General features: G+C 35.7%; 2 pseudogenes; one reads left to right on the top strand and one right to left on the bottom strand.

Moving 5' to 3' along the window:
• Window positions 1–667: 667 nt before the first annotated feature.
• LOC125779658 (rabenosyn-5-like) lies at window positions 668–2,010 on the bottom strand (annotated as a pseudogene).
• Window positions 2,011–2,704: 694 nt separating this feature from the next.
• On the top strand, window positions 2,705–4,231 carry LOC125779657 (rabenosyn-5-like; annotated as a pseudogene).
• The last annotated feature ends 14,042 nt before the right edge of the window (window positions 4,232–18,273 follow it).

The raw sequence follows: 18,273 nt of genomic DNA, 5'->3' as shown, positions 1-18,273 counted from the left end.
ATCAAGAGATAATTATAATAGCCATGTTTTCTATATTTTAATTATAAATTTTTGTAATCACAAACTACGTACACGTTTTAAAAGTCAGAATTTAGCTATACGCCTGCGATCAGGAATTCTACTCGTTCCCAAATGGAGTGTTTGACCATCCTAACAGATTTACTATATTATTTTTTAGTTCTAAGCTAAGTTTTTAAATAAAAATTATTCTTAAAAAATTATTTATTGAATTTGCAATATTTATTTAGTAGTAAAAAGGAGTTTAAATTAGCTTACGCAACACTATTTTGACATGCTCAATAGCAATACTGGCATATTATTTGAAAATATTCAAACGGACGGACGGACGGTCAATCTAAAAGTAAGTTATTTAAGTTTTTAATTAAATTATTACTTTATTATTATTTTCACAGAGCAATTCTATCCCGTTCCTGTGCAGGTCGATCGACAGGTTAGTATGCTAGAAGTTTAATTATAGCTAATTACTAATAGAAGGTATATGGGTATATGGTATATGGGTGCAAATAGGCCTCCGGGGGAACCGAACACCCAAAAAAAATCGGTAACGCGCGTAGCTGCATACCTCATGGTGGTGTGGAAAATGCAACATAGGCACTAAAATATGTAAAAAAAAGAAACAATAAATAAAATCTACTGAAATAAAACATTTAGTTACAATTTACTTTTTATTTGGGTTTATAATTATAAAATAGGTAGAAAAAGGGTCCAATTATAAGTTTGTTTTAAGCCAAGTTTGGATACTTTTACTTTGTCAAACAATGTTCACTTGCAATTATCCCTATTATAATGTATACAATACTTGTTTTGTAAGTTCTCTAAGTTGCTTGTTTGTAGAATTCCATTTGCAGTTCTCGTAAATTTAGTTCTAATATCTCCACTACTTCGAAATTCATTTCTTGCCGCGCTTGTTTTATATAGCCCTTAATAATATTTATTTGCTAGTGGATCTTCACTTTGTGTATTTACTGGTTGCGCCGACCAATTATCTAAAGATCGCAAGTCAGACTGCAAAGAAAAATACAATAACAGTTACATCGTACCAAATAATATTTAAAAAAATTACCCCGTAAGCATAATCGTTCTCATTATTTCCTCTGATTTGACCGCCGCTAGCGTTATTTGCTAATGCTTGTCGTTCATATGCTTCCATTGCTTGACGGCGTTCAGTTTCAATACGTTGTTTTGCCTTCATTCGTTTACGATCTTGAATTTTTCGTATATCTTCTTCTTCAGGTAGGGGTCGTATTGACAGAATTTTGTCTTTGATTAGTTGGCTGCATGATAAACGTATGGCTTTTTTTAGGGCCCCTTCTCGACTACCTTCTTGACAAGGTAGAGCTAATATACGTTTACTCCGCAAATCGATAGCTTCAGCCACATGACCAATTTTTCCCCTGAACGCACTTGCGTCGGCAATGGTGAAATTAGACTCTCCATCGTAAAGACTACCAACAATTTTTAAATACATTTCTATATCGGGTAATACATCTTTGCGCAGTTTTTGTATTAGCATAAATTTGTGAAATAAGCGGACGGTATGTTCGACTCTCATGCATTTCTTGCCGAGTTTCTAGTAGCCACAAACAATGGTCACAGGAACCGATACCATGGTGCTGTGGATTTGATTTATTTGCATTTCCTTGATAGCTTCGCTTTGTGATGTAGCCAAACTGGCAAGTTGGCTAATTTTTAAATAAATTATTTTTTATGACATAAGAACAGGAGACAATTAAGTTACTTACATGCAGTTTCTATTGGAAGGAACTTTGAACAATCATTGCACATAATACTTCCACACAAACGGCAGTGATGCTGATGGCGAGCAATGTGAAAGTTTTTGGCGCAACTAGGGCATAATTTCACTGAGCTACCATCCAACCATGTAAAAATCTACGAATTCATAATTAAATAAAAGTAAATAAACATTATATGCGGTTTAAATTAAGTACTCACATTGCGTTCATGTTGTTTTCGCAGTACGGGATCCATTGGTAAATTGGTTAATAATTTATGTAGCCGAATAATCAATTTATTCGTTTCACTTGCATATCGCTCCAGTCGTAGGTTTCTTATCGATGGAAAATACTCCAAATGGTTATACTCGGCGCCAACTTCTTGGCGATCCACAAAATTAAAGATAAACTCGAACAAATTGTTTTGCAAAAACCTTTGTTACTATCATGGTATAGAGGTTACCTCTATACCATGGAGGTTACGATGGCAAAAATGTAAATATGGCTGTGAATGAGCATAATCTGGACCCCACTATTTGGCATGGTTGCTTATTTGTTCGTAACATTTTTCTGTGGTGAACATTCATTAGCTTACCACAGTTAAAAAGAGGCATAAATAAAAAACTTAATTTTTCATGTATTTGCTCATATTGTTCTCATCTTTGAGAATATATATTAAAATAAAACGATTTTCTTTTGAAAATATATTAAAGTTTTATATATAACCAATATTTTTGGGACAACTTTTCCATAAATTTTAAGAAAATAACACAATGCAACCATTTTCCGGTAAAAAGTCGGCCATCTTGGTTAAAAGTCGGCCATCTTGGATTCAAATAGAAACTCAACCCCGGACTACACTTGGCGTTTCTACAGTGGCACCTCTCAGCTGTGCCTTTGTTTACATAACATCAGCTGATACTTTCTTTACTCCTCCTCTACCGTGGTAACAAAGGTTTTTGCAAAACAATTTGTTCGAGTTTATCTTTAATTTTATGGATCGCCAAGAAGTTGGCGTCGAGTATAACCATTTGGAGTATTTTCCATCGATAAGAAACCCACGACTGGAGCGATATGCAAGTGAAACGAATAAATTGATTATTCGGCTACATAAATTATTAACCAATTTACCAATGGATCCCGTACTGCGAAAACAACATGAACGCAATGTGAGTACTTAATTTAAACCGCATATAATGTTTATTTACTTTTATTTAATTATGAATTCGTAGATTTTTACATGGTTGGATGGTAGCTCAGTGAAATTATGCCCTAGTTGCGCCAAAAACTTTCACATTGCTCGCCATCAGCATCACTGCCGTTTGTGTGGAAGTATTATGTGCAATGATTGTTCAAAGATCCTTCCAATAGAAACTGCATGTAAGTAACTTAATTGTCTCCTGTTCTTATGTCATAAAAAATAATTTATTTAAAAATTAGTGCAACTTGCCAGTTTGGCTACATCACAAAGCGAAGCTATCAAGGAAATGCAAATAAATCAAATCCACAGCACCATGGTATCGGTTCCTGTGACCATTGTTTGTGGCTACTAGAAACTCGGCAAGAAATGCATGAGAGTCGAACATACCGTCCGCTTATTTCACAAATTTATGCTAATACAAAAACTGCGCAAAGATGTATTACCCGATATAGAAATGTATTTAAAAATTGTTGGTAGTCTTTACGATGGAGAGTCTAATTTCACCATTGCCGACGCAAGTGCGTTCAGGGGAAAAATTGGTCATGTGGCTGAAGCTATCGATTTGCGGAGTAAACGTATATTAGCTCTACCTTGTCAAGAAGGTAGTCGAGAAGGGGCCCTAAAAAAAGCCATACGTTTATCATGCAGCCAACTAATCAAAGACAAAATTCTGTCAATACGACCCCTACCTGAAGAAGAAGATATACGAAAAATTCAAGATCGTAAACGAATGAAGGCAAAACAACGTATTGAAACTGAACGCCGTCAAGCAATGGAAGCATATGAACGACAAGCATTAGCAAATAACGCTAGCGGCGGTCAAATCAGAGGAAATAATGAGAACGATTATGCTTACGGGGTAATTTTTTTAAATATTATTTGGTACGATGTAACTGTTATTGTATTTTTCTTTGCAGTCTGACTTGCGATCTTTAGATAATTGGTCGGCGCAACCAGTAAATACACAAAGTGAAGATCCACTAGCAAATAAATATTATTAAGGGCTATATAAAACAAGCGCGGCAAGAAATGAATTTCGAAGTAGTGGAGATATTAGAACTAAATTTACGAGAACTGCAAATGGAATTCTACAAACAAGCAACTTAGAGAACTTACAAAACAAGTATTGTATACATTATAATAGGGATAATTGCAAGTGAACATTGTTTGACAAAGTAAAAGTATCCAAACTTGGCTTAAAACAAACTTATAATTGGACCCTTTTTCTACCTATTTTATAATTATAAACCCAAATAAAAAGTAAATTGTAACTAAATGTTTTATTTCAGTAGATTTTATTTATTGTTTCTTTTTTTTACATATTTTAGTGCCTATGTTGCATTTTCCACACCACCATGAGGTATGCAGCTAGGCGCGTTACCGATTTTTTTTGGGTGTTCGGTTCCCCCGGAGGCCTATTTGCACCCATATACCATATACCCATATACCTTCTATTAGTAATTAGCTATAATTAAACTTCTAGCATACTAACCTGTCGATCGACCTGCACAGGAACGGGATAGAATTGCTCTGTGAAAATAATAATAAAGTAATAATTTAATTAAAAACTTAAATAACTTACTTTTAGATTGACCGTCCGTCCGTCCGTTTGAATATTTTCAAATAATATGCCAGTATTGCTATTGAGCATGTCAAAATAGTGTTGCGTAAGCTAATTTAAACTCCTTTTTACTACTAAATAAATATTGCAAATTCAATAAATAATTTTTTAAGAATAATTTTTATTTAAAAACTTAGCTTAGAACTAAAAAATAATATAGTAAATCTGTTAGGATGGTCAAACACTCCATTTGGGAACGAGTAGAATTCCTGATCGCAGGCGTATAGCTAAATTCTGACATTTAAAACGTGTACGTAGTTTGTGATTACAAAAATTTATAATTAAAATATAGAAAACCTGGCTATTATAATTATCTCTTGATTTATTTTACAATAAAAAATGTGTTTTACTGTTCAGACGAATTGTTATGGTACGTAATATCAAATTTTTCACAATAGTTATCTATTATGGTCTACTCATTATCAAATATAATTTCCATTTTGTCCATGAATAAGTTAACTAAAACGCTTAAAAATATATAGCATATTTATCTATATCATGAAGGTATAATTAATTTTTGTTATAACAGCTAAAATCTTTACTCTATAACAAAAATTGAAAATAGTATTTATAAATGTACAAATATAGTACTATAAATTTATAATTTAATATTATAGCATTTTCGCTTTCTGCAACCCGTTTTAACCTCTCGCCACCCTTATTCACCAGAGGTGGCCATGATGTTGTTATTGTAAAAGTACACTTGAGGGGTAGCTTAAGTACTGTGAATGGCTCTTTTTCTATGGTGAATGGGACTTTCCCTACTCCTCTATACCATGCCAGAACGGCTGAACCGAATTAGCTGCCAAATGCTGGGGAGATAGCTTAGAACGAGGGTAAGGATATATGATACTTTTTATCTCTTTATGTTAAATTTCAATATAATTCATAAATACAAAAATTATATTTCAAATCATAAGCATTTGTTAAAAATTCATGTTTGTAGGAATCATTAGAATATTTAATTTCTTCAAAAAAAAAAAACACACACACACAAAATCACAATAACAAAAACAATTAAAAAAAACCACATATATATTATATATTCATGTCGTATATATACATCGTATATATACATATATCGTATATAAGAAAGTCGTGTTAGTTCATTCCATTCATAACTCAAGAACGTCTGAACCGGCTTACCTGAAAATTGGTGGGGAGATAGCGTAGAACCAGGGTAAGTACGTTGGATACTTTTTATCTCTTTATGGTAAAATTCAATACAATTCATAAATACAAAAATTATATTTCAAATCACAAGCAAATTAAAAATTGTTGTTTGTAGAAATCATTTAAATATTTCACTTCTTAAAAAAAAATTATGACAACAATAAAAATAATAAAAAACACATATCACTATATACTTAGTATTCGTTTTTTCTGTCCTTATGTCCCTATCTATGCTTAAATCTTTAAAACTACGCAACGGTTTTTTATGCGGTTTTTTTTAATAGACAGAGTGATTGTAGAGGAAGATTTATAACGGGTGATTTTTTTGAGGTTAGGATTTTCATGCATTAGTATTTGACAGATCACGTGGGATTTCAGACATGGTGTCAAAGAGAAAGATGCTCAGTATGCTTTGACATTTCATCATGAATAGACTTACTAACGAGCAACGCTTGCAAATCATTGAATTTTATTACCAAAATCAGTGTTCGGTTCGAAATGTGTTTCGCGCGCGTGTTTTGTTCAGCGATGAGGCTCATTTCTGGTTGAATGGCTACGTAAATAAGCAAAATTGCCGCATTTGGGGTGAAGAGCAACCAGAAGCCGTTCAAGAACTGCCCATGCATCCCGAAAAATGCACTGTTTGGTGTGGTTTGTACGCTGGTGGAATCATTGGACCGTATTTTTTCAAAGATGCTGTTGGACGCAACGTTACGGTGAATGGCGATCGCTATCGTTCGATGCTAACAAACTTTTTGTTGCCAAAAATGGAAGAACTGAACTTGGTTGACATGTGGTTTCAACAAGATGGCGCTACATGCCACACAGCTCGCGATTCTATGGCCATTTTGAGGGAAAACTTCGGACAACAATTCATCTCAAGAAATGGACCCGTAAGTTGGCCACCAAGATCATGCGATTTAACGTCTTTAGACTATTTTTTGTGGGGCTACGTCAAGTCTAAAGTCTACAGAAATAAGCCAGCAACTATTCCAGCTTTGGAAGACAACATTTCCGAAGAAATTCGGGCTATTCCGGCCGAAATGCTCGAAAAGGTTGCCCAAAATTGGACTTTCCGAATGGACCACCTAAGACGCAGCCGCGGTCAACATTTAAATGAAATTATCTTCAAAAAGTAAATGTCATGAACCAATCTAACGTTTCAAATAAAGAACCGATGAGATTTTGCAAATTTTATGCGTTTTTTTTTAAAAAAAAGTTATCAAGCTCTTAAAAAATCACCCTTTATGTATAATAACATCCATTAAATAGTGGATAATTACTGTTATTTGAGGTTGCCAATGTGGTGTCGTAAATAATTACATTTTTCCCCCCTTATTGAAAACGCAGGCTGAACTCTACGAGATTTATTAAAATAATGTACATTCTGTCAAGAAAGTATCGGGAATTCTTTATTTCCCCCCCCTCATCTCCCGCTTATATGGAAGGCAGGTAAATATTTTTTCCTGGGTTGGTATAACTGTCCTTAATTATGAAGCCAAATATTAGCGCGAATTGTCAGCCAGTGTGTTTACAGCAGCTATTTATGTCAGTCGACCTCAGTAGTGTTTGTCGAATTTTGCAAAATTTTTTAAAGTATTTGTGTTAAATTTTGGCCAAATACTCAACCAATATCATTGAACATGTACCGACTCTCTCTGTTTTAGCTCCATGTGACTTTTACCTTTCTTCACACTAAAATATCCACTTCGGGTAATCCGCTTCGACTCAATTGAAGACATCACAACAAATTCGACGCGAGAGTTGAACGCCAACCCGGAAAATGCCTATGACAAAATGTTTTGACGATTGGGAAAAGCGTTGGCACATGTGCATCGCTTCAGATTGATGTTATTTTGAAGGCGATAAAATAAATTTGGATGATGATTTAAAAATTTTCGTTTTATTTATAAACTCCCGATACTTTCTTGACAGAATGTGCTAAATATTGTACACTTTGAAAGGGCCTACAAAAAACTCCACGATGGTGTATCTCTATCTTTTATGGATATCTAACAATAAAATTTTTTTGTCATTTACTTTTTACGACAAATAATGGCTAATTTTCGAAACGATTTTAACCAATACAGCATTAATGCCTATACAGTAAAATACCTTTAATACACTGCTGATTTAATATAGATTTTTCGGCTCTTTACAGAATATGATTTAAATGAACACTTTCAAAGACACTATAGATTTGTAGCGTTTGCGGCGGTACCGGGCGGCGGGAGCGTGCCTATAAATAGCGCGTCGGAGGCCGCGGTTTTTCCTATAGCACTTTGAATTTAGCAGTATAAAAGTGATCGGATGCGCTTATTATACAAGGACCGTTCCAAAGTAAACAGAACTTAAAGACAAAAAAACAGAACAAATGGGTTTTTCGGCAAAATCAATTTATTTCATTCAAAATAGTCTCCATCTGCTTCAATACAGCTTTATGCATGATCCAAAAGCATGTCGAATGAGTGTTTTAGCTCGTTGCCAGTATGCCGATACAAGCCTTTTGAATGGCCTCAACGTCTGCATAACGCTTTTCTTTCATGGGCAAATGCACTTTTCCGAAAAGGAAGAAGTCGCACGGTACCATATCAGGTGAATACGGGGAGTGAAATGATTAAAATGTGATTTTTGGTTAAATAATCGGTCACAAGCGTCGATTGATGAGACGGCTCATTATCGTGCAACAAACGCCAATTTTCATCTTCGCGATACTCAGGTCGAACACGTCGAATACGGCGCACCAAACGCTTAAAAACTCCAAGGTAGAATACCGAATTAACGTTTTGGCCGGGTGAAACAAATTTTTTGTGGACAATATCCTTGGAATCATAAACACAAATCAGCTTTGACTTCCGGTGCCTTCCATTCAGTACTCTGGCGTTTCGTTTCGGGATCATATTGGAAACACCACGTTTCGTCACCAGCCACAATATGGTAAAGGACGTTTTTGTCCGTTTTGACCTCTTTAATGATGTCCTTTGAATGTTGGATTCTGTTAGAAATACGCAAGACATTTACATACATATGTACTTATATACAACGCAATATTCGTAACTGTAAAATCCCGTTGCCTGCGAGCAACAAGTTTCTCTTATATATATGTGTACATTAGAATTTAGTCGTCAGTCTGAAATAAACTGTACAACCAATAGGTTATGGGCCCAGACTAGCCTTGAAAAAATCGTGTGGCAAAAACATTTGAATATACTTAGTGCAAGTGAAAAAGTTTGCGTATAAGATTTCGTGTGCGGTGTTAAGCGTTAATCTTGATTTGCAAAAATAAATTTTCAGTTTTGTTACGCTCGAGCAAAATTAAACGAAAAAAAACTAATAACTTAAAGTGATTAAGTGAAATTTCGTGTTAGAAGGCAAAATGAATTCCGTTATGCACTCTATTGAAAAGCTGGACGACACCAATTATAGCGCGTGGGTCGTACAGATGAAAAGTGTGCTTATACGTGCAGAGTTATGGGGCGTAGTTTGCGGTCGTATCGTAAAACACGAAGAAGATACTGTGTTTGATGCAAAAGATGAAAAAGCATTAGCCTGCATTATGCTGTGCATTAAGCCTTCACAAATAAATAATGTAAAAAATTGGCAAACGTCACCTAGTGCGTGGGAAAGGTTAAAAGAAATACATATGAGTGAGGGACCTGCACGCCGTGTTACATTGTTAAGACAATTATTGCATATAAAATCGTCAGAATCTGAAAATATGTCTAAGCATTTCGAGAAATTCACAGATCTGATTGAAAATTTGTGTGAAATTGGTTTTTCATTGCCCGAAGAGTGTTTGTGTATGCTGTTTTTGTCAAGCTTGAGCCACGCATTTGATAATTTCGTGGTAGCAATGGAATCGCGTGATTCCTTGCCGGCATTAAGTGCGTTAAAAATTAAATTGCTCGAAGAGAGTGAAAGGCGTAAGGAGCAAAGACAACAACAAGAAGAGCAAAAAATGTTCTCTTCGCGAAGCGAAAATAAACAGTATGTAAAAGATGGACAACTAAAACGAAAAAACGTAAGTTGCTGGTCGTGTGGTCGCCGTGGACACATTTCAAAGAATTGACAAACAAAAGTTAGCGAAAAAACGATAGCGTCATATGCTGTTTACAATGCTTACGACACGACACGACAGAACGACAGTGAACTGAATCCAATGAAAATGGCGTTGTGCATCCTACTACATGAACAAGACAACACAGCTCTCCATTTTGCATGTACACAATTTCGTTGTGGCCATACTAATACCTTACACTTCAATTAAATTTTAATATTTTGCTCAAAGTGAAATTTTTTATGCAAAAAATAAGTAAATAGGTAAATTTTTTTTGTTATTACAAATGGTAAAATAGAGCTATAATAGAGCTATAATAGAGCTATTTTATGCTTTTATTTGCAAAATAACGTCAAGTTTGTAAGAGCTGTGAATAATTTTACATTTTACATATTAGTGGCATCACCACTCTTCCTCATCTCTCCATCTTCCATTCTACTGTCAACTCTACTGTCGTCCTACTGTCGTTGGCAATTATAAGAGAATATTGAAGTTAGCGAGAACGACAACCGTCGGCGTAGTCGTGTCGTCGTCAAAATAACAGTGTCCATAAGAACGTGTGTATTTTAATATTTGACATATGTCGTTTGTCGTCTGTCGTCGTATTGTGTTCAGCACTTCAAAAACAACGAAAATGAGAATGACGACAAAGACCGAAAAAAGTCGTACTCAGTGTTTGTGTTTTCTAACGGTAGCTTTGCAAAAATCGTTTGGTGCTTGGGCAGTGGTGCAACGGCACATTTGTGTTGTGATAAATCATGCTTCATAAAATTCGAACCGCATACTGAGAAAATAGTGTTAGCTGGAAACATTTATATTGTAGCAAGTTGTCGCGGTACAGTGCGGTTGAATTGGCGTGAAAGTAAAGTTGATTTGGTAAACGTTTTATATGTGCAGAACCTTCAATGCAATTTCATATCTGTAGCAAAAATAATACAGAAGGGGTTCAGTGTTAAGTTTGAACATGAAAGTGTGAGCATTCAAAATCAAGACGGTGAAGTAATTTTAATGGCTAAAGAGCGGCAAGATTTGTTTTTGTTAGAGACAAACGACAATAAGTGTTTCGGTGCACAGTCTGATCTGACTGATGTAATGAAATGGCACTATAGGATTGGACATTTGAACTTTGGTAGTCTGAACAAAATGATTAATAAAAAACTGGTGCACGGTTTAAAAACATCAAAAGTTTAGAGTGATTTAAATAATCATATATGTGAAACCTGTGCAAAGTGTAAAATATGCGTAAAACCATTTCCAAAGAAAACTGGAAATCGCTCGAAAGACGTATTGGATCTGGTGCATACAGATACAGTCGTGGTCTGGCAAAAAGCCAACAGTGAACCATCTGAGAGAATTCGGGATCAAAGCTATAGTTTTAAACAAGAAGCATAGCAGGAAGTTACAGGAAAGGTAACAGTAGCACGTGACGTAATTTTGAAAAATTCTTTGCAGATGACAGTGTAAATCGTAATGAATCGGCGACTATGTGTGAGGACCCACTGGTTAACCTGGAGTCAGAGTCGGCATGTGTTGCAGAAGACGAAATTGTGGAAAACACTGATGCCGACTGCGATGCGTCTGATGGAGTTTTGTCTGAAGAAGACAATGAAGATAAGTCAAACATCAAGAGGGGTCCTGGGCGACCAAAGATGATCCGTACAGGAAATCCAGGGCGTCCAAGCAAGCAGTATAACATTTTGAATGTTATGACAACAGATGATGTGGCAGTACCAGAAACAGTAACTTCGGCCTTAAGTTCTGATCATGCCAGTCAGTAGAAGGCATCGATGCAGAAGGAAATGGACAGCCTAAAGGCCAATAAAACGTGGTCATTGGTGGATCTTCCTGAGGGCGAAAAGGCGATCGGTTGTAAATGGGTTTTTGCAGCAAAGCGTGACAAGCATGGCAACATCGCTCGTTTTAAGTCTCGTCTAGTAGCCAAAGGCTGCGGCCAGAGATTCGGTGTCAACTATACTGAAACGTTCTCTCCTGTGGCACGGTATTCAACAATACGTCTAGCAATTGCCATAGCGGTTGAGAAAGGTATGTATATGCACCAAATAGATGTGTCATCTGCTTACCTCAACAGTGAGCTGCGAGATGTGGTGTACATGAGACAACCCGAGGGATTTGAAGACAAAGAAAATCCTGGGAGTGTGCTCAAGCTTCAGAAATCTTTATACGGCCTAAAGCAAAGTGGTCGTGAATGGAACACAAAACTGAATGAAGTGCTCATGAACATTGGACTCGTTTCATGTGCTAGTGAACCGTGTCTGTACACACTCCGTAGTAGCACGGACTTCAGCATCGTTATTGTCTATGTTGACGACTTGATTGTTGCCAGCACATCTATGAAAGTACTCAACAAAGTGAAGGCGTCAATAGCAAACTAATTCGATGTAGTCGCTGGCGGTCAGCTGAAGCATTTCCTTGGTATGGAAATAGAAAGAGAAGGAGTAACTGGCAACGTTTCTGTTGGTCATAAACAATATATTGGGAATCTACTACACGAGTATGGTCTGAGTGACTGCAAGCCGAATGTCATTCCGTTGAGCGCAGGATTCCAGGTTAAATGTGACAATGATGAGTGTCCGCGAGCGAACCAGTTAAGCTATCAATCCCTGATAGGTTCGCTGATGTATCTAGCCATAACAACCCGGCCAGATATTTTACACTCTGTTACGAAGCTTTCACAACGTAATGCAAATCCTCATAAGGAACTTGAAGTGGGTGCCAAGCAAGTTTTGCGATACTTTAAGGGCACTGCTGAGCTGAGTCTGCACTACCAACGAACTGGAAAACCCATCGAATGTTATGTTGATGCTGATTGGGGTGGAGATTGCATAGATCGAAAATCGTATAGCGGCTGGTCATTTCTTGAAGCAGGAGCAGTGATCTCATGGGAATCGAAGAAACAGGGCGTCGTGGCCTTAAGCAGCACTGAAGCGGAGTACATAGCTTTGTCAACGGCTGCTAAAGAAGCAGCGTATATCTGCAAACTCATGAATGAGATGGGTTTGAGTGATGGTCATGCAACAAAAATATTTAACGACAACCAAATTGCGCAATATTTAGCAAAAGATTCGAAGTACCATGCGCGCAATAAGCATCTAGATATTAAGTATCATCATGTCAGTCAAATGGCCAAAGACAATGTAATTGAAATAAAGTATGTATCAACTGAAAATATGATATCTGATGTCTTGACCAAGAACCTTTGTAAAATTAAGCATAAGAAATGTATTAACATGATGGGTATATATTAAAATGAAAAATGTTAACTTTTAATTGTCTAATGACATATTGCGTTGAGAAGGAGTGTTAGAAATACGCAAATACTTATATACAACGCAATATTCGTAACTGTAAAATCCCGTTGCCTGCGAGCAACAAGTTTCTCTTATATATATGTGTACATTAGAATTTAGTCGTCAGTCTGAAATAAACTGTACAACCAATAGATTCTGAGCAATTTTTGGTCGTCAGTCAATTTGTGCGGAACAAACCGTGCACACACCTTTCGTAAGCCCAAATGGAATAGGCAATCACCGCCATAAACTTGTTTCATCAATCGAAAAAATAGCAGATTCTAACGCACCAGTCGACATATAGATGGTGCCACCAGGAGGCACTAGATTCAGAAAGTTCTGTCCTTTCTCGAAAATAGTGCAATTGCTAAATATTTGGAATAGTAGAAAAGAACTGCAACCAAATACGCAGTGCAGTGAATTATAACTGGCTCAGTAATATGTCGTTGAATATTATACCATGTACATCCCAAACCGATGTCACAACCTTGCTAGCCGAATTTTTCGTCTTTCCACGCTTGAGAACCGGTTCATCATGTGCAGTCTACTAGAATGACTGTCAATTGGACTACAGTGGGAAATGATGCATTTTTCTATTGTCACACACTGACAAAGAGCACTCAAACACTTCTCAGAATCAGTTATTCGTTGCTTTTCTTGGATTTTGAACTTACATACGCCACTCACCCACTTTTGACAAGGCTTTCGCCTCTTTAGGGCGTCATTGTCCTCGGTGCTCATTTCGCCTCTTTCCAACTTAGCAAATATTTTTAAACGGAGGATTTCCCTGGTTGAGAGCCCAAATTCAACAGTATTTTCCTCCAAAGAGCAATGGTTTATTAACATACGAAATGGTTTATGATCCAATTTTTTGTAAACTAACACAAGTTGCTTAACAAAAATGCTATATCTCAATAACTAATAGTAACAATTTAATTGATAAAAATCATATAGATGGTGTTAGTAGTATTATCTATGTGTCAGCCACAATAAAGCGTGGACGGGTCCTCTAGTAAAAAAATAAGGGTAGGCTTTGGTATACCGTCCCAGGATTTCGGGAATAACATGGGTATGGTCGCATAGGGGAGATTCTCCAGATCAAGAATATAATAGTTATACCCGCAGGCAGCTTATAGTTTTCGAGATATTCGCGTTTAAAGTTGAAAATTACCACTATTTGAAGTACGAACTTAATTTCGCACCTATATTTTACATTTTTATATCCACTAACACATCACTAATTCGTTTGTACACATTTATTTTATATAATGTAGTGCAAAAATAGCTTTTATTATACATTTAACTTATTATTGAATTCTGATTGTTTAAGAATAACAAATGAGTTACAAACTGTCAAATAATCAGTGTTACCAAACTAATATAAGCAAAAAAACGTTCAACGCGAAAAAAATTTGATACACCCCGGTGTTTGACCGACCAGGGTTATTTCTTTTGGAGAGCGGCCAAGGGCCGCCCATGCAAAAAAGAGTTCATCGCGAAAAAATCTAATACTCGTACACCCCGGTGTTGGACCGACCAGGGTTATTTTTTTTAAAGCGCGCCCGAAGGCCGCCCACGCAAAAAGGAATTGAACGCAAAAAAAATCTGATACACCCCGGTGTTTGTCCGACCAGGGACCGTTTGTAGCTCTTTCGTTATTGTTAGGTAAATAAATTTTAACAATAAGTTAAGTATTGAATTAAAACTGTTTGTACTTGTCTTTGTAATGTTAAATAAATAAAAGTGGAAAATAAAAGTGCAAAACTAATTTTATATCGAGAAAATACGTAATAGTCGTAATTTTCAACTTTAAGCGCGCATATCTCAAAAACTATAAGCTTCCTGCGGCTATAACTATCTATATTCTTGATCTGGAGAATCTCCTCTATCCAACCATATCCATTTTATTCCCGAAATCCTGGGACGGTATACTAAAGTTTTCCCAAAAATAAATATGTAAAAGCAAGAAAAAACCGTTAAATTTGTATGGCAGCTATATGCTATAGCGGTCCGATCTAAACAACTTCCTCAGATATTATACCGTTGGCTAGGTCAATAATTCATTCCAGTTTTTATGAAGATATCTTGACAAATAAAAAGGTGTGTCATACAGCGATTGGATTTTGAGCGAACACTGTAGTCGTCTGATTTAAACAATTTTTTCAGAGGTTCTACTCTTGTCTTAAACAATAATCTCAGCTAAATTATTATTATTATTAAATTATGAAGATAATTCATCTAATAAAAAGGTTTTCCTAACAAGGGCAAGATTTTGGTCGTTCAGATCATTCAGCTTGGATATACATATGTATGTACGAGTATATTAAAGAAAGTCGTGTTATTTACACAAATTATAACTCAAGAACGGCTGAACCGAATTACCTGTAAAATGCTGGGGAGATAGCTTAGAACGAGAGTAAGGACATAGGAGACTTTTTATCTCGTTGTGTTTAGATTCAATATAATTCACAAATACAAAAATTATATTTCAAATCATAAGCATTTGTTCAAACTTCATGTTAGAATCGTTTGAAAATTTTAGTACTTCAAAAATAGAAAGAAATAAGTAAAAAGTTTCATATCCTAACACGCTTAGTATATGGGTTATACCGATTCTGCTCCTGAATCAGGCATTTTTTTTAGAACGAACCGGTCAGATATATTTAATATCATAACAAAAATTGACACTGACATTTTCGTCGTCAAGGCATTGCAGATGCTTTTCTAGATTATAGACGAAAGACGCAAATGCATTCATAACAAACCAAGCATGATATCTAGCATACTTTAGCGAATAACTGAAGTGTTGATAAAAAGGTCTATTATAATTTCAGATATACAGAAATGTCTTCGGAGTATTGCACAGAGCAGTGCAATATTTAAACGGGAACCATGAAGTATATGCGAAAAATTGTAAACTGATTCTTCCTAAAAAATTATACGAGGGCTGCTATATATATTTCTGGCCTAATAATGAAAATAGGAATATTTATCAACGAAAATGGTTTTTTTTCGTTGGATTTGGCTCGTCTTGGAAGACCCACACGGTCGATTGCTGTTTTGTTTCGGGCTCATATGCATAGATCCATGACGATCTTATAAACGTCTTTTGAAGCACCGCGATCGTATTTTTCAGCATTTCTTTACACCAATCCACACGAGCCTTTTTTTGAGCGATTGTCAAATTGTGTCGGATCCAACGAGAACAAACCTTTTTTACGGCCAGGTTTTCATGCAATATCGAATGTATGCTGGTGGGAGAAATGCATAGGCATGCCTCTATCTATATCTGAAGGTATGTTACATGACGATCTTGCATTATCAGTTCACGTACGGCATCGATGTTTTCTGGCACAACGGCTGTTTTTGGACAACATTCACGGAATTCGTCTTTTAGCGAGCGTCGGCCACGATTGAATTCTTTGTACCAGTTTTCCACAGTGCTATAGGATGGTGCTTCATAGTCATACAAAGATTTTAGTTCATCGATGCACTCTTGTCGTGATAATCCACGTCGAAAGTTGTGAAAAATGATCTCACGAAAATGTTCACGAGTTAATTTCATTTTTTTGCCGAGATGAATTTTTTAATTCCCTGTAAATAAAACAATTCACGATTAAATGAAGAAACGTTCTGAGTGATGTTATGCTAAAAAATATCAAACTTTCCAATGGAAATGTCAGATTGCACCTGGCAACACTTAGTGTTGCCTAGTCCAGAAATATATATAGCAGCCTATGTACAATGCTAATATTGGGAATGGTAGAATAGAACTGCCACCAAATACGCAGTGCAATGGATTAAAAGTGGCTCAGTAATCTTTCAATGAATAATAAATATACCATGTGAGAAAGACTGACGCTATAACCTTGCCAGCCAATTTTTTTGTCTTTCCACGCTTCAGAATTATTGAACCGTTTGATAATATGCAGTCCACTAGGCTGATTGTCGATTGGAATCGGTTGATTTCATTGGTGCACAGCCTAAATTCAACAGTACTTTTCCTCCAAAAGTTATTGCATTTCGAACACACGAAATGCTTTTTGATTTATTTTTTTTTTGTAAAGCAACACAAGTAGCTTCACCAAAAATGCTATATCCCTTTTATTAATAGTTATACTCGTAATCTAACTAATAGAAATCATATAGATGGTATTAGTAGTACTTTCTATGTATCAGCCACAGTAAAACGTGGACGTTTCCTCTTGTCGAAACATATATTCAAAATAAAAATAACATATATCGCAGATAAATAAGAAACGGTAATAATAACACGAAATAACAAACTCGTTTTTTACCAATATACATCGAAATGCTATTTACCTAACAGACTATTTGGTTTCAATCAAAACCCTATTGCCTTATTTAAATCAGTTATGCTGAGAGAAAAAAAAAATTAATTATTTTTTCAGATATTTCACAATAAAACCAAAATGGTTAATATCGACAAAAATCTAAATAACTACTACTACTACTACTAAATTTATTTCACAAAGTGAAAGTTTATTAAAATACTGCACTATGTTGATTTGCATCTTAACCGAATCGTTTTTAGAAATGAATCGTTATTAGAAATAAAAAGAAAATCTTAAAAATTTTTGGTGACATACAAGGTCTGTCGCTAAAGAAACAGAACTTTTTAAATATAACAGTTTCTGGTGGCGCCACCTATTGGTGGGTATATGAAATGAAAACTTCGATTTCTTGTTGACATTTCGTAAAAATTTTAAGGATATTGGATAACTACAATCGATGTTATCGATCAAAAAGTTACAGCAGCTTTTGGTCACCGGTCGTAAAATGCATTTTGAACAAAGAGCAAATATTAAATTTTATTTTAAACTTGGGAAAACGTTTACTGAAACATTTCAAATGATGAAAAAAGTTTATGGTGATCAGTGACTTGGTTCTGATACAGTGGCTTCGGGAATTCAAGTCAACCAAACAGAGACCCTGTTACTACCGGAACAAGAAAACGTTAACTTCGGCTGAACCGAAGCTAATATACCCTTCACAGGTGCATTTCTTTAAGTTACTATGTATTCAGTTTGTATGGAAGCTATATGCTATAGTAATCCGATCTGAACAAGTGAAGATACAACGTCAAATGTGAAAGTTTTCCATACAACCCTTGATTCCGATCGTTCGGTTTGTATAGC

This window comes from Bactrocera dorsalis, chromosome 6 (genome assembly GCF_023373825.1).
Source record: "Bactrocera dorsalis isolate Fly_Bdor chromosome 6, ASM2337382v1, whole genome shotgun sequence".
NCBI classification, from domain to species: domain Eukaryota; kingdom Metazoa; phylum Arthropoda; class Insecta; order Diptera; family Tephritidae; genus Bactrocera; species Bactrocera dorsalis.
This window is presented reverse-complemented; position numbering and strand designations above follow the sequence as displayed.